This window comes from Eurosta solidaginis, chromosome 5, assembly GCF_040869045.1.
Source record: "Eurosta solidaginis isolate ZX-2024a chromosome 5, ASM4086904v1, whole genome shotgun sequence".
NCBI lineage: Eukaryota > Metazoa > Arthropoda > Insecta > Diptera > Tephritidae > Eurosta > Eurosta solidaginis.
The window spans coordinates 57,112,048-57,129,349 of record NC_090323.1 but is presented as its reverse complement, the minus strand read 5'-3'; the positions used below and the strand labels follow the sequence as shown (position 1 = coordinate 57,129,349).

Here is a 17,302-nt window from a genome sequence, read left to right as displayed (position 1 = left end):
TCGCTTTGCAAATAGAAATGAAAATAGTAGTCACAAAACTGATTCTCAATTCTTTCAGTTGCAGCTCAGCTCATTCTCAATTTCTTCTCTCGCATGTGGTTGCCACACGTGATTGTTTCGGACAAAACTTGTAGTATAAATGATTGACATAACATTTTAAATAGAGAACTTGTTAGTTATAGAAAAGTAAAGAATCAAATCGCAGGAAGGTAATTCACCACTGGAGTAACTTTACATGTAATTCGGCAAGTTTAATTTTCGTAACACTTTAAGTTGAAACGATTCCAAAACAACTCAAACTTTTATGTTCTCGGAAATATCAACATTAAAAAATGATGCTTTTATTACTTTATTAGATTTGTTCGCGTGAGTGAAAATTCGTAAAAACTTGAATGTTACTAACTTTGGAAAACTCCTTTTCGTTCAAACAAAACTTTTGCAATAAGAGGGCGCATTTCGCTTGGAGAAGAAATTGAAAAATTGTACCCGATAAATAGGTGTCCCGGTATCTCATAACTTTTTGCACAGTTAATTCAAAAAAGGGTTTTTCGTTTTGTATTGATAACTGAAAAACTAGTTTTTTGTTGTTTTCCCATTTTGTGTGTTTTTTCGATTTGGTGGTTTTCTTATTTTGGTGTTTTTTTTTAACAAGTGGCACCATCATCATAAGTGCAAAGTAGAGAGCGCAGTGAGCGTAAAATTCCCTTTGAAATTTGCTCATGTATTGATAGTTGATCGCCGTTGAAATGACCTGTAAGATCAGTTGTGTTAACAGAAAAATCAGTTAGATTGATTAGGAATCTGTAAATTTTACAGAATTTTGTTAACTTAAGAGCGACAATTTCTCTTCTGTTAAAATGGCTAAACTAATTTGTTCGCTTGACAAAGAACTCGGTCGAATTAACCATAATTCGATCAATTTCACCGAATCTCCATTTAGTCAAGAACAACAGAACCGATTTGTTGATTTTACTAGCATCATTTCTTTCAGTGTAAGCAATTCGAAAATGTGGACACGTGGCCTTTTAATAATAAACGATTCAATTCTTCTGTTACTTCAAATCTCAATCATTCGGATTCTTGTATCGGTCTTAATGCTACCTAGAAATATTCGCATTTGAAAAACTCTTGCATGCATTCGGTGCCAGCTCCCCGACTATTGTGTTATATTTCACATTGTCACATCACATTTACTTCACACAATTTGTAAAATGCTTACCTGTCAATTTGTATTAAACGCGCGGTTTAAAATGTGGCTGTTATAAATTGTATGGATACTATTGATTGTGAAAGACAGTTACCTTTATAAGTCAGGAGTTTATTTTTCTACACAAAGATTAAAGTAATTCTAAGGAACTTGAACAAATTTAGTCAAACGACTAACTGCATAATTTGGCGGTCGCCGCTCTGCTTATCATACAGAAAATCCTGGATTTACTCCCAGGGCAAAGCAACATCAAAATTTTAGAACAAGTTTTTTCAATTATAAGACATTTTTTCTAAGCGGGGTCGCCAATCGGCAGTGATTTGGCAAGCACTCCGAGTGTATTTCTGCCATGAAAACCTTCTCAGTGAAAACTCATCTGCCTTGCAGATGCTGCTCAGAGTCGGCATAAAATATATAGGTTTCGTCCTGCCAATTTGTAGGAAAAATTTGGATATTTTGAACTTAACAAAATGGGCACTCAGAAATTTGCTAAATCGAATAAAAGAAACTAAAAAAAAATGTTGCTGTTTTATCCACTTAATGAATTATAAGATCATGAATTTGAGACGAGTTCGAGGCCTTAATAAAAGGTTTGTATCTATACAACACCCTATGGTATTTGTCTTAAAACTTTATTTCTTTCATTCTAATATATAATTTTTTCAATTAAGACAAAAAAAAAAATTTGTATCAACGATAATAATGTCGAAAAAAAAATTATTGTTTGGGACTCTAGCTCCATTTGCACCCATAACCTTACAAATCAATAGGCCAACAACCAACAAAAAAATTATCAATTTAACCCTGAGGACGGAATAAAATGGTGTCAGTTAATAAAAAATCATATCACCATCGCCATAAAAACGAGCCAAATTCTCACAATGTTCCTTCGGCAGATGCCGCAGCACTTTGAAAAGAAAAAAAACAATTCACAAGGAACAGAATGGCAATAGGAATCACGAAGGCAGACTAATCACCGTTATTTTTGCTTAATGGTTGCAAAAGTACGGCCAAAAGGCAATGAAGGAGTTTAGCAAGCCGCGAAAGGGACCTATAAGGGAAGGGACCTTAACAATAATAATAGCAAAAAAATTATTGTTAAGGCTTCCAGCTCGATTCGAACCCATGATCTTGCAAAATTCATAAAAGTGTTTTTATGTTACTCGTTTCGAGGCATCAACTTACGAGGTTACGTGTCCGCAACGCTCTGAAATTGCATTACATACGTTTGCCACTAAAAAAGAGAAAAAAGAAAACGTTAATGAAAAATTAAATAAAAATGTACGTAGTACGTACGTAACTGATGTATGTTCATATGTTCTAAGACTTTATTGCAAGTTAAATATGTCAAAAATAAAAGTATTGCCTGTCAATTGAACGATTTTTAGATTCATTGCATTGATTTCATAGATATCAGTATATTTGTATATGTACATATATACGTTAGGGTGGGTTAAACTATTTAAGGTTTTTTATTGAATAAACCTCAAAGAGCGCAGATGACATTAATCACGCATGTATGTACATTAGACTGGGTCGATTTATTAACCGATCTCGCACCACCATTTTTTCAATAGGATTTGTGCTCAGGAAAAAAAGTTCCACTACGCGTACCCAAAAAAATAATTTTCGAGCTGCGAAATTTCATTTTTTTTACACTTTTTTCGACTTTGATTTTTAAGGTTTTTTCATGACCTACTAAAAAAATTTTCATGTATATCCTGTCCGACCCAAAATAGTTCGCTCAAAACGTTGTCGATAACAGTTTTTTTGAAAAAAAATTTTTTTTTCAAAAAAACGGGGTACACATATGGAACTTTCTTTAGAAGGTCATGAAAAAAAGCTTAAAAATCAAAATCGAAAAAAACCAAATAAATGATATTTCGCACGCTCGAAAATTATTTTTTGGATATGCGTAGTGGAACTTTTTTTCCTGAGCCCAAATCCTATAAAAAAATCGAAAGCGCGATATCGGTTAACTTTCTTCCATACAAATCGACCACCCTAATTTACATGCATATAGCCAAATTCAATTTGAGATGGAAACACGACAATAAATGGGCAACTATTGGAGAAAGATGTCAGCGAAAAGTCTAGACTCTGGTAGAAATAGGTGGTCGAAGCAACTAAGAGTATAAAAGCAGCGCAAGCTAAGGATAGTCGATCAGTTTGATTTAAATACGCTATAATTGAAGTGTGCGACTAGTTTAATTGTGAAGTGTTACTATCACAGTAGTATTGTAAATAACGAACAAACACTGAATATTTGATTTATTCATTCGACAGTTAAACATTTCGAACGATAACAGAAGGTGCACAACAATCAAGAATTCCTGAAGTCCGCTACAATATTTTATGCATATTTAATGCTCTATTAGAAATTCGTATGCACTTTTTCAATAATCTTACAATCGAAATATGTTATTGCAGCAATGCACAGTTGGTACGGGAGATATCGTACGCATTTTTACAGATTTCGTCCTAACTATTCCCAAACCATAACTTTAGCCGACCAATTATTTACTTCATTAATTAAAAAAACGCGTTTCCAAATGTTTAATGTTGCTTTGGTTGGGAATTGAACCCAGGAGCTTCGGTGTCGTATGCGGAGTACGCTTCCACCACAACGTTTATTAATTTGGGAAAAATTGAAACAATACGACATCTGGACGGACAAGGCGACAGCTATTTCGATTGTACCTTTTAAATCTCCTCAAAGCCTTTCCTCCCGGGAATAGGATTCGAGCCCGCACTGCGTCGATTATTGAACTGTTGACATACATAATCATCCAAAGCCATGCCTTTGTTAGTGCACAACTTCTCCCAATGGTCTTTCTCGTATAGATTTTTTTTAAATACTTGAATGTTAAGTTGTTGTTATTAGGCCGTGAGTACTCTTATTGCTGTTAATGTATGAAAACATTTCTTAAAACAATTTTTTATAATATTATCTACCAAATTATGAAAACAAAAATGTCCAAAGTAAAATATACATATTAGACTGGGTCGATTTATTAACCGATATCGCACCATCGATTTTTCGATAGGATTTGTGCTCATGAAAAAAGTTCCACTACGCATACCCAAAAAAATAATTTTCGAGTCTGCGAAATTTTATTTTTTTGACTTTTTTTCGACTTTGATTTTTAAGGTTTTTTTCATGACCTACTAAACAAATTTTCATTTGATTGTAAAATTTTTATGTATACCCTGCCCGACCCAAAAAACTGTTATCGACAATTTTTGGTCGGACGGTAAAGTAGTAAAATAAATAGTAAATAAAAAAAAAACCTTAAAAATCAAATTCAAAAAAGTAAAAAACAAGATGATAAAAAAATTTTAAGGACCAACTTTATATAAATGGACCAAAAATCAGAAGGCAATTTTTCCTTTAATACAGACATAGTCTTGTTTGATTTTGACAAAAAATCTTTAACAATAGCTTATGTAAAACAATTTTGGGATTTAAAACTATAAAGGTGGAGCGCAATCTTTCAATTTAAGGCAAACCATGTACTTGGGATTAACTAATTGATTGTTTAAAATTTAAACACGCGCTCTACCTTTATAATTTTAAATCCCAAAATTCATTTACAAGATCTATTGTTAAAGTGTTTTAGTTAAAATTCAACAAGATTATATCTATATTAAAGGAAAAATTGCCTTCTATTTTTGGTCCATTTATATAAAGGTAGTCCTTAAAATTTTTGTATCATCTTTTTATTTTCACTTTTTTAGTGCTGCCTACAAAAAGGCATTTGGAATTTTGGGTTCTGAGTCACGGCCCAAGTTTCAGGTCTCTAGCTCACCGGAAAGTTACTTAAAAATCGATCGCAATTTGCAGTTATCTTTACTAGCGCGTCACCTAGCGGAACTTTGTTTTCTATAAGTTGTATTGCCACCAGGCCTCTAACTAAGTGCCAAGTTTCAAGTCTCTAGGTAACCGAGAAGTTAGTTAAATATGGATTGAAAGATTTCCAAATTAAAATTTGTTTTCTTACCATCTCGATCCGCGTGCGCCACCTAGCGAATTTTTTTTGGATCAAATGTTGCACTGTCACCGCGTACTGACCCACGGCCCAAGTTCCAACTCCTTAGCTCACCGGCAAGTTACTCAAAAATCTATCGCAAGATCCCTCGTTTTTCAGGGATTTGTAGTTATCTCAATTAGCACGCCACCTAGCGGAACTTTGTTTTCTATAAATTGTATTGTCTCCAAGCCTCGAAATGTGTGTCAAGTTTCAAGTCTCTAGGTCACCGGGAAGTTAGTTAAAAATGGATTGAAAGATTCCGAAATCAAAACTAATTTTCTTAATATCTCGATCCATGCGCCACCTAGCGGATTTTTTTTTTGATCAAATATTGCATTGTCACCGGGTTCTGACTCACGGCTTAAGTTTTAGGTCTCTAGCTCACCGGAAAGTTACTTAAAAATTGATCGCAAGATTCCCTGCGTTTTTTCAGGGATTTTCGTTTATCTCGATTCGTCTGCCACCTGGCGGCATTTTGTTTTCCACGAGTTGTAGTGCTATCGATTCGCAAACTATGTGCTAAGTTACAAGTTTCTAGGTAACCGGGAAGTTAGTTAAAAGTCGATCACAAAATTTCCGTTTTAATATTAATTTTCTGTATATCTCGATCCGTGCGCCACCTAGCGGATTTTTTTTCACATGCATTGTAACGTCTCCCAGATCTAAGTATCAAGTGTCTAGCTCAACGGGAAGTTACCGAAAAAGACTTTTCCGTTGGTCAAAAATTTTTATGGAAATGAGGGGACAAACATGAAATCGACTTAATTTAAAGGTATAAAATATAAAAAAATGAAATTTCGCATGCTCGGAAATTATTTTTTTGGGTATGCGTAGTGGAACTTTTTTTCCTGAGCCCAAATCCTATCGAAAAATCGATGGCGCGATATCGGTTAACTTTCGTCCATACAAATTGACCCACCGTAATACATATATTCGATGCCAAGGATTATTATGGCTCGGCCATTAGTTTGATGGAACATTTTTTTGAACACTTCAAAAGATCCCCTCCAAGCCAAAAAGTAAAATTGACTGCATTCGCGAGGCTCCAGCTGCTAGAGTCGGCAGAGATACCAGATCTCGAGGCAGCAATTAAGTAAGGTCCTAGGATTACTTCTAGTATTTGTCAAGAGGACGCCGTTATTTTATAACATAAGTGCTGGTACCTAACTGGGGTTTTTTCGTTTTGTTCTCAAACAAGGTCTTTATTGGCCAGCTAGTTCAATCTAACCCAACCTAAAGCAAAGAGACAGTTTCTCACTACAGTTGGCAGCCACACTTGGGCCAAAAGCACTTATGTCTGAGCTTTATTCATTTAAATTAATTAATCAAAAGCTGCGAGTATCGCAGAGCCACCTGCGACTGAACCATGCGTGTCAAAGGTATGCAAAGGTAACCCCTTCCGCTTCGCAGTAGATCACAATGTCAAAAATGAAAGTTGAAAGTACTGCGGGGGGATAGAATTAGATTTAGTACCGACTCTTAATGCGACAATTCTGCGCTAGTTTGATACTAGAACCATTCATTGCAGGGTTACAACTGTAAATCTAAAAATTAAAATATCATTGGTGAAAAGTGCTGCACACAACTGCAAGTTTTCACAACGTTTTGTTATTCATATAAAGTGTTATAATCTGTTTTGTTGTTCACAGGTGATAGCTTTGTGTTAGAGGGTACAATCCAGAGTTTTTCAAAATGGAGTTGAATCTAGATTGATTTCTCTCAGCTTTATATGACACAGTAAAGAGCCACCGTATTGCGTTCCTGAACGTTCCTAATAATCTTATCTCTAAACTTGACTCTAATACGATATACATATGTAGTAGGATATTTGAGAAACTATCAAATATGTTAGCCGTGTTTTTTTTCACACGCGTACACGTTTACGTTTGCGCGTGATAAAAAAAAGCCTATCCTTGCTTAGATAATGCTTAGGAGACCCATCTAGCGGCAGCGGTTAAATAACTACAGCTACAGCACAGGGCGGAGACACAACCCTCTGATGGCCATAGGGTATAACATATAGCTGAATCAGTTGCGATGAATTGTGGACACACATAGAATACATAGAATTAGTGTAGAGGGTGAAACAAAGACACATATTTCAGATACATCTGAGTATAATGCGTATTGAAATTTAGTAGGACAAATTTTATGCGCAGCAATTTCAGATGTGTATTTAAAGTTTGTCGCTTAACAGTCCACATAAAGTTTAAGCATAAACGTATATAGAAGTAAAAAAACACAGCTATTATTTCTAATTGCTGTTTTTATGTACGGGCCCCTTTTTCGCTCTTATTTGGAATCCAAATCGATAAATATAGTTTGGGTTGTAAAGATGGAGATTCGAGCTATTAGCGAGCTTTGGGCAATTTTGGTCGTAGTGCTTTTGTTTGATTGTGAGCACACAAACAAATATATTTGTACTATGGCACTATTGTGAATATATGCACTGCATTACCGTCAGTTGCTACCATAACGCCAGATGGCAGCGCAAGCTGTAAGTTTTAATTGATTGATAGAACAGCTGATTTCCGTTGATATTTGATAAAAGACTTTTATATTAGGTGCGCAAGATGCGCACGGTTCCGTCTCGTAAATAGATATTACTTATCTCGGAATTCGGGATTTAATTGCGCGGTCGAGGTAACATTAAATTATGTCAAAATTATTTAATGGTGTACTAGAAAGGTTTTAGCCTTACATCCGACGATGTAAGAACGCCCCTAATGTATGTAGATGTGTATGAATAACTGAATGCATTTTGATGAGCTGCGATCGATAATGAAATCATTCATTGTATACCGTATACCTAGAAAAATACACCATTTCGGAGTCAATGGTACAATCATTCACACTGTACTATTATATTCCACACATTCATACAATGATGTGCCATATATTTAAATTCGATTAATTTCAAATACAAATTTTGAAAAACGTTTACCTCCAGTTAATCGGTGTTTTTAGTGTATGTAAAGATTTAGATTTTTGGAAATAATCGGAGTTCATCATTAAGTACCTAAGTTAAAAAGTGTAAACACCTTAAGTTCGATAACTCCTGGCAATTCCATCGACAAGAAATAAGGCCGGAGGTCTTCGGGGAATGTCCTTATCCCTACAACAACAACAACAACAAGGACCGAATTTCTCTGACTGATTGAGCCTCCAAGATTTGCGAACCTCGCGAAAAGTTGAATAACAGATTTCCTTTGGAATGTGTTAAGAAATTTGCACGAAAAGACACGGCTTCGTGAAGTATTTGAGGAAACAAAATTGTTAATAAGAAGATAAAATGAAATGAGTCACAATAATCACATGCACTCTTCATTGGCTACCGGTATGCCGGTTGCGTCTTTATTGCCAATACAAATGTTCACATTGCCCATTGAACTGTGTTAGAACCCTTGAGGTACCCAGCTACTTAGTTGGTATGCAAAATTCGCAATCAATTGAAGCATTTTTGTATAAACAAAACTCGCATAAGAGAATTATAATAACGTGCAAATTATTTTTAATGTTGCAAGCTTAAGCAAATAACAAAAAGTAAGAATGAGACTGGCGTTGGCTGTGCCGAGGGTCTTATACCTTTCATGAAAGGGGCTCAATAACAATGTGATGAAATTTGAAAAATTTCAGACAGTAAGGTACGGCCTAGCCGTTAAAATTGCGAAATGGCAAAAAATGCCTTATCTGAACAATCGCTTGTATGGGATGTTTATTGTATAGTCAGTTATTATTCAATACCCTCTATCAGCAAAATGCCAATTTTTCAGCATAAATACCTTATTGGGTTATGAGAAATCCCGTTGTGTATTCAGAACAGTCGAATGAAAGTTATTTTCATTAAAAAAAATTGCTGATAATTTTTAATTTTTTGGATGTAGTGTTCATGTTGAGTAATGTTTCGAATATGAAGCCTCGTAATATAAGGTAAAGTGCTAGGATGTCATATCGAAGACCTGGTCCAATTCAAATCTTTTTCGATATTGTAACTATTAATTTGCATAAGTATAGCTATATTTAATTTTCGTCGTTGGTTTATTTTAAAGCAATCAAAATAATTACATTAAGCAGATGTCCTTGAACGGTATGGAAGGAGCACATGTGCAGATACACTGCTTTTGCAGGATGATTTAAATTCTTCTGATGACTGGGCTCTACATAATAATCTGAGACTAAACCTTAGAAAATGTTGACATATGACGTTTTATAAATCTATTAGTTCTCTTTCGGCAACGTATGTACTACATATATCTCAAGTATAGCTCTTGCTTCGGTTAACGAATTTCCATGTTAACTATATCATACCGAAAGCTTATGTTAATTTAGCTTTTTAACGGCGGTACGCGAATGATTTTTAAGGCCCATCACTAGGAACATTTTGTACAGTTCTTAAGTGATATCTAAGTTAGAGTATGGATCTGGCATTTGAAACCCCATTTACTCCACACGCTCGGCAAGAATTTAAAGGGTTCATCGCAAAAATTGTTGGATTTGCTCTTCAAACTTTCTATGTTGGATAACACCTTGCCCCCTATACTTCACTGTGCATATTATCAACATTTTGCCACTCGAAGTCAGAGACTCTGTTCAAAATTTGATGTTTATCGTCGATATTATCACTGGAGCCCAGCTCTTCTAAGACAAATATGTTTCAATATTTCTAATAGAACTCTCCGCTCTTATAATATATTTTATATAAGTTCGGAGATATTTAGAGGGCTTGAAGAGTTTAATCGGATATCTGGAAGATACAGACTTTGCGATGTAAATACCTTCGTTTAAGTATGTATTGATTCTTACTTCTGAGGAAATATAACTGTTTCTATTGTTTTGCCCATTGACTTAATAAAGATGTGAATATGATATATGAATACAAAAATGTATGCTGATAGAGGGTTTCGCATTTGAAAAAATATTTTTTTTTGCTGATAGTGAAATTCTCAAAATGAAAATGAATACCCTTTGAGCTAAGTTTTGAGCCTGAAATTACATAATGTCATATACGAAAGGTGAGTCAGAGATCATTTTGCCATCGAAAACTCATTTTCGTTAAAATTGCTGATGGAGGCTATTGAATACAAGCCCATTATATATTTAACCGATCTCAACGTTTTTTGCGGCACTATTTACGCCACATCTGTAAGCATCTGAAAAAATTTCAAGATTTTTGCTGTTAAAATAAAGAGAAATGACGAAGCCCCTCTTATCTGAACAATCGGTTGTATGGGATAAATAAAATATATATGACCGATCGTGTCGATTTTTTCAGGTAACAATTTCAAGTTTTTAGCTGTTGCGATAAGAACAAGCGGCTATATATAATTTATATGAACGCTCTCTAAGAGTTCTTTAGACAGCAATATATGCCTTATATGTGAGCACTCCGTGAAATTTCAAGCTGATAGTTGTTATAATGAAAAACAAATGACTAAAACTCTCTTATCCGAAAAATCGGTTGTATGGCAGATATATGATATAGTGGTCTGATCCAATCGGTTGTAACGAAGCTTTTCCTGCCCCGGTACTTCTTCAGTAACTGCTGGGGTATACTCGCCGTGTCCAAGGTTCGTTTAAAATGAATTTGTATTTCGGGGCACCTTGCAAATCGTTTTCATATAAATTCACTTTATTGGTAAATTCCCTAAATTTATAATTCGTGATGGGCTAGCGGTCCCTCGTGTCCCGTTAGGAGCGTTCTGTTAGGGCGCCGTACTGGTCGCCGTCTAGGTATGTGTGAATGTGTCTCGGTGACGCCTTGCGCTGGCGTGTTCCTATTATGGTTAGTGGCAGTGCTAAGCCTGCTGCGGTCAGCGTCGTATGCCCGCGTATCTCTGCTGCGGCCAACGTCGTATGTACGCGTAGTTCTGCTGCTGCCAACATCGTGCGTATTCGTGGCTCTGCCAGCGTCGTATTTATGAGTGGCTCTGCTGCCAACGTCGTGTGTATGCGTGACTCTGCTGTAGCCGACGTCGTATATTTGCGTAGCTCTGCTGCGGCCAACGTCGTATGTAAGCGTGACTCTGCTGTGGCCAACGTCGTGTGTATGCGTAACTCTGTTGGCGTCGTGTGTATGCGTGACTCTGCCGCCGAGGCTTATGGCGATGGAGCGCAGGCTCGTGACGTTGTGGGCCTTCGCTTAGCGGGGAGCGAGCGTAGTTTAAAGCGTTGTAGAGCGGTCAAAACCAGCTTACCCACAATCCTCAACCCACGGCTCTCTCCTATGACGGGAACTGTCTTGCGATGGTCAAACCCGATACGCCTTTCAGATGCCCTTCAATTGCTGCTCAGGTGACAGTCGCAACTTTGCGCCCCGTTAGGTGGGATCCGTTAGCCTCGGTACAGTCACGTTGTTGCGTTTCACCTCGACTCACTCCTACTGCGGTTGCCGACGTACTTCTGCCGCGGATGACGTTTGGCTGAGCGCGGGATCACGATGCTGTGGAGGACGTTTGCTTACGAGGGAGCAAGCGTGATCTAAAGCGTTGTAAAGCGGTCAAAACCTGCTTACCCACAATCTTCAGTCCACGACTTTCTCCTATGAAACGCACTGGCTTGCAATGGTCAAAACCGATATGCCTTCCAGAGCGCTCCAATAGTAGCTCCGGTCGCAACCACAAACGCGTGCTGACTGCCTGCTGTCTTCTCGGATTGCCCTTTTTATAGCCAATGCTCTTGATGTTGCTAGCATAGTTCGTTGCGTTGCCATGGTTACGGTGTTGCTGTGGCGTGTTGCGGCAACTTGTTGCGCTAGTGATGTTTCTGACACTTGTTTGTGTCCCGTGTTGTGTTGGCAATGTTGCTAATCGTGTTTTTATGATGTTTCAGAGACTTGTTTGTGTCTCGTGTTGTCTGTAGTACTGCTCCTGTGTTATGGGGTGGTGGTTTTGTGTGGGCCAAATTAATGGATTATATTTGGTCCTCACACGGTTTCGCTAATGATTAGTCGGACACCCAAATATGTTCCCTTAACCAAATCTCATTAAGATATCTCAAAAACTACTGTTTGCGTTCAACAGACAGACGTACGCGGCTAAATTAAATCATTTTGTTATTCTGCTCATTTCAATATCCTTATTGGTGGGTCTATTCATCGTCTTTAAGTAGATTCCTGAATCGGACCAAAATTAATGTACCATTTCATTTTCATGAAAGGTATACAAAGTGATATCTACTCAGTGTTCCAACGCACATGTTTCTTCATTTATCTATTTTATTTTACATTATTTTATCGATTGCGAATCAAACAAGGTACGCATGTAAATATGTATACAGCACAGGATATACACCACAGTAAAACATATCTCATAGCTTTACCGTCTTAAAGTATGTAAGTTGAATTTTTGCTAGAAAGGGAGAGAAGTGGTTTTTTGCAAAGGTGTCGCTGACCACATAAAAAAAATGTTTTTAAACATCAGTTCCGCAGCGATCAACGCCATAGGTGGCATTCAGCTGTAACTACAGTACTGAAGCAATAAAAAATACACACCAAATTACCTATGAACGAGTATATTAGATTAGGCCGTTCTACATACGAAAGAAAACTTCGAAAAAGATTGTTCCGTAATTTGAAACTCATAACTATACATACATATGTTGTGGATATCTCGGAGTACAACAAATTTTTTTGGTCCAAAATAGGTGCATTTGAATATGGGCTTTTATATTAATATATTAATTATTGATACGTAATTGTAATTACTGAAGTTTTTTCAGTTTTGCAGCCGCTTTTACATGGGAGCTTGTTTATGTTTCATAAAACCACAAGCATACTCAGGGGGCTGCAACTTAGTTAGCAGAAAAAACTGTGCGAAAACGACTTCACAGCTCAAAAAGATATTAGAAAGAACTATAGAGCTCATCAAGACCAAGAAAATGTTAGTTTGAACTGGCCGGTCAATAAAGACCTCACATAGACTGAATGCGTCCATAGTATTACCAGAATTTGTGTGACGACCAAACGGGAAAACCCCAATTAGACGCCAGGACGTATGTTATGGAATAACTCCGTCCTGTTGGCAAATACTAGAAGTTTTCTAGGACCTAGCTTAACTGCTGCCACGAGGTCTGGCAACTCTGCCGCCTCTAGCAGCTGAAGCCTTGCGAGCGTAGGACACGTACAAAGAACGTGTTCAACCGTTTTTTCCTGCAGCCCGCACTTCCTACATCTGTTGTTACGGACGAGGCCTAACTTATATGTATGTGACGCCAGATGGCAGTGTCCAGTAAGTCTGACAATCGTGAGCTTTGAGTCTTCTCTCATTAGAGATATGAGCAATATTGTAAGGCTAGCGTCGTACGATTTGCATGATCTTAGAAACTTTGCAACCCCGCGCTTCTATCCACACCTTTTCTGCTTGATGGATCACATGCAACTCTTGTCTACCCTTGATTTCTCCCAAAAATCAATACCAAAATAGTGACGTAGTAATTAAAAAAAAAAAAAAAATCGGATGCGAAATAACCAAGTTGAAAAAAAATATATAAAACCATTCCGAATTGATTTAAAAAGCTCAATAGATTTAATTGAAATTTTTATTCCGACGTCCTTTGAACATAAGCTTAAAATTTAGAGATAATCTTTCACAATTTTTTTTCGACTTAGTCTAATGTACACACATACATACATGTATGTATGTATATGTAAGATTGAAAGAATTCAATATTGAATAAAAATGCCTTTAAAAGACGAATAAAATTAAAAATTGGGCACGGAAATGATGAAAAGTACTAACTTACAATTATATAAAGAAATAATTAAAATAAATTCTTAGACCTTACATAGTTAGTAGCGCCACTTCCGTTCTTTCACAGCGTACTTAATTAGAAATTAATTCTGGCATTGACTTGAGCTGCGTAATCATGTTTGTAAAAGTTATGCAGATATACATATGTATATATTAGACTGGGTCGATTTATTAACCGATATCGCGCCATCCATATTTCGATAGGATTTGGGTTCAGGAAAAAAAGTTCCACTACGCATACCCAAAAAAATAATTTTCGAGCCTGCGAAAAAAACAACGACGAAAGGGTCAATTTTTCGACCAAAACACTCCCCAAAACCCAAAATATATATATTTTTTTTTCAAAAAACAGTTGCAAGAACGTTGGCGATAACAGTTTTTTTTTTTAATTTTTTTTGAGTTCTGGGGAGTTTGGTCGAAAAATTTACCCTTGCGCCATTATATACGTAGTGGAACTTTTTTTCCTGAGACCAAATCCTATCGAAAAATCGATGGCGCGATATCGGTTAACTTTCGTCCATACAAATCGACCCAGGTTAGTATATATAAAGTATTATCGTGTTATAAGGAGGTTCATTGGGTTAACCTTTTATGTCCTAAATATTTAGAGGCAAAGTTTTAAATTATCATTCAAGCGTGCGAACTATAAAACAATTATCGAATAAATATCGACTATTGAGTGGAATATCACCCCATCTACAGAACTACCACGTCCATATAAAACGATTTGAATCAGTCCAGAAACAGTTCTTACTTTTCGCATTAAGTTCTTTTCTTTGGGATTCTTTGTATGTATAATCTGTCCCAATAAAATAAAAATAAAATAAAAAATGTTTAAGTACTTCTTTTATATATGGACAAAAATCAGCAAAAAATGTCTCCTTATATAAAGACATATTTTTGCTAAACCTTGATTTTTAAATTTTTAACATAGAAATTGCAAAAACATTTATAAGCAGTAAAAATATAAAAGGAAGTGCTTAAAACTATTTTATTTTATTTTAATTTTCTCCTGTTAAGTTTTACGGTTGTAGCTGAATGAGAACTTACATAAAAATCAATCCCAAAATTCGCTGCGTTCCGTTTGATTTTTCTAAATATCTCAGTCCGTGCGCTCCCTAGCGAAACTTTTTGTATTGTGTCATGTGCTGTCGTCGACCTCTGAATTAAGCCCTAAATTTTTAGCCTCTAGCTCATCGAGAAGTTAATTAAAACCCGGTTTCAAATTTATAAATTATTATCTAATTTTTTCGATCCGTGCGCTACCTAACGGGATTTTTTTCTCCTTTTGTTCCTTTGTCACGGTGTCTTAACCTGTCTCTGAGGTTTCTTGTTTGTAGCTCAATGAGAAGTTACTTTAAAATCGATCTCAAAACACCAAATTTCCAAATTCTTATCTTAATATTTCGATCCGTGCGCCACCTAACGGAATTTTTTCACCTTTTCTTAAATTTTCTCGGCGTCTTATCCTATGTGTGAAGTTTTACAGTTGTAACTTAATGAGAACTTACATAAAAATCTAAATATCTCATTCCATGCGTCCCCTAACGAATATTTTTGTATCGTGCCATCGGCTGTCATCGACCTCTGAATTTAGTTTGAAATTTCAAGTCTATAGCTCATCGAGAAGTTACTTAAAAGCTGGTTTGAAAGTTTTCTAATTCTTATCTAATTATTTCGATCCGTGCGCCACCAAACGGATTTTTTTCTTTTTGTTGCATTGTCACGGTGTTCTAACCTGTGTGTAAAGTGTCACGTTTGTAGCTCAATGAGAAGTTACTTAAAAATCGATTGCAAGATTTTTATGAAAAGCGGACAAACGTTCAGCCGACCTAATATAAAGGGATTAAAATAGGTTTAGATTTATTAATCTTACTACCTTTGCTAGTCAACACTACGGACTCAATCAGTCTATGTGAGGTCCTCATGGACCGGCCAGTTCAACCTACCCTTGCTAGTCGTTTTTATTGTCAAATTACTGAACGGTTTTCCCTCCCGGCCATGAAGACATTTCAAACGTTTTTTTCTGAGGCAATGTCGAACCAATTTAAGTCTTTCTGCTGTTTTATCAGAATTAAACTCTCACTACACCACATAAGATATTTCGGACCCGCTTCATAAAGAAAACAGTTTTTTCCTCCCTTAATAATTACATAACTATTCCCTATTTCATCCTATTCATCTGCTCTTGTGATTAAAAAATGTTCTTTATTTTACTATCTACTCATATTTATCTATTAAATCTTACATGTATTTTACTTAGCTGATAAGTTTTTCTCTGTAGCTCTCGTCGCCTAACAAACCTCTGCCTTTCAACGACTCGGCCATGCCATACGCTCTTGGTCTCGGTTGGGCGGGTTTTGGTGAGTAATCCGTTGGGTTCATTATTATTATTGTTATTATTATTTTTATCTCTGCTGTCGTTTCGAAAACGCTCTTTCTCAGAAAAATTTTGAATAACGCCTTATTCCGAACTTGTCTGAAGAACACCTAACCTTAGAATTCGGTTGAGTACATTTTGACATAAGCTGGGGCGTATATAAAAAGAAGTAAGGAAGGCTAAGTTCGGGTGTAACCGTACATTACATACTCAGGTGAGAGCTTTGGAGACAAAATAAGGGAAAATCATCATGTAGGAAAATGAACCTAGGGGAACCCTGGAATGTGTTGTATGACATGGGTATCAAATGGGTATCAAAAAGGAGTGGGCCATAGTTCTATAGGTGGATGCCATTTCGGGATACCGCCATAAAGGTGGGCCAGGGTTGACTCTAGAATGTGTTTGTACGATATGGGAATCAAATGAAAGGTGTTAATGAGTATTTTTAAAGGTAGTGGGCCTTAGTTTCGAGATATCGCCATAAAGGTGGACCAGGGATGACTCTAGAATGTGTTTGTACGATATGGGAATCAAATTAAAGGTATTAATGAGGGTTTTAAAAGGAAGTGGTCCTTAGTTGTATATGTGAAGGCGGTTTCGAGATATCGACCAAAGCGTGGACCAGGGTGATCCAGAACATCATCTATCGGGTACCGCTAATTATACTCAGTTGAGCAGAGCTCACAGAGTATATTAACATTGATTGGATAACGGTTGGTTGTACAGGTATAAAGGAATCGAGATAGATATAGACTTCCATATATCAAAATCATCAGTATCGAAAAAAAATTTGATTGAGCCATGTTCGTCCGTCCGTCCGTCCGTCTGTCCGTTAACACGATAACTTGAGTAAATTTTGAGGTATCTTGATGAAATTTGGTATGTAGATTCCTGGGCACTCATCTCAGATCGCTATTTAAAATGAACGATATCGGAC

At 36.5% G+C, this 17,302-nt stretch overlaps 1 protein-coding gene across 11 annotated transcripts in view; it reads left to right on the top strand.

Annotated features, from left to right (window-relative positions):
• The window catches only part of LOC137254421 (uncharacterized), a 272,003-nt gene that overhangs the window by 202,262 nt on the left and 52,439 nt on the right, over window positions 1-17,302 (top strand). The gene's annotated exons all lie outside the window — the stretch shown is intronic.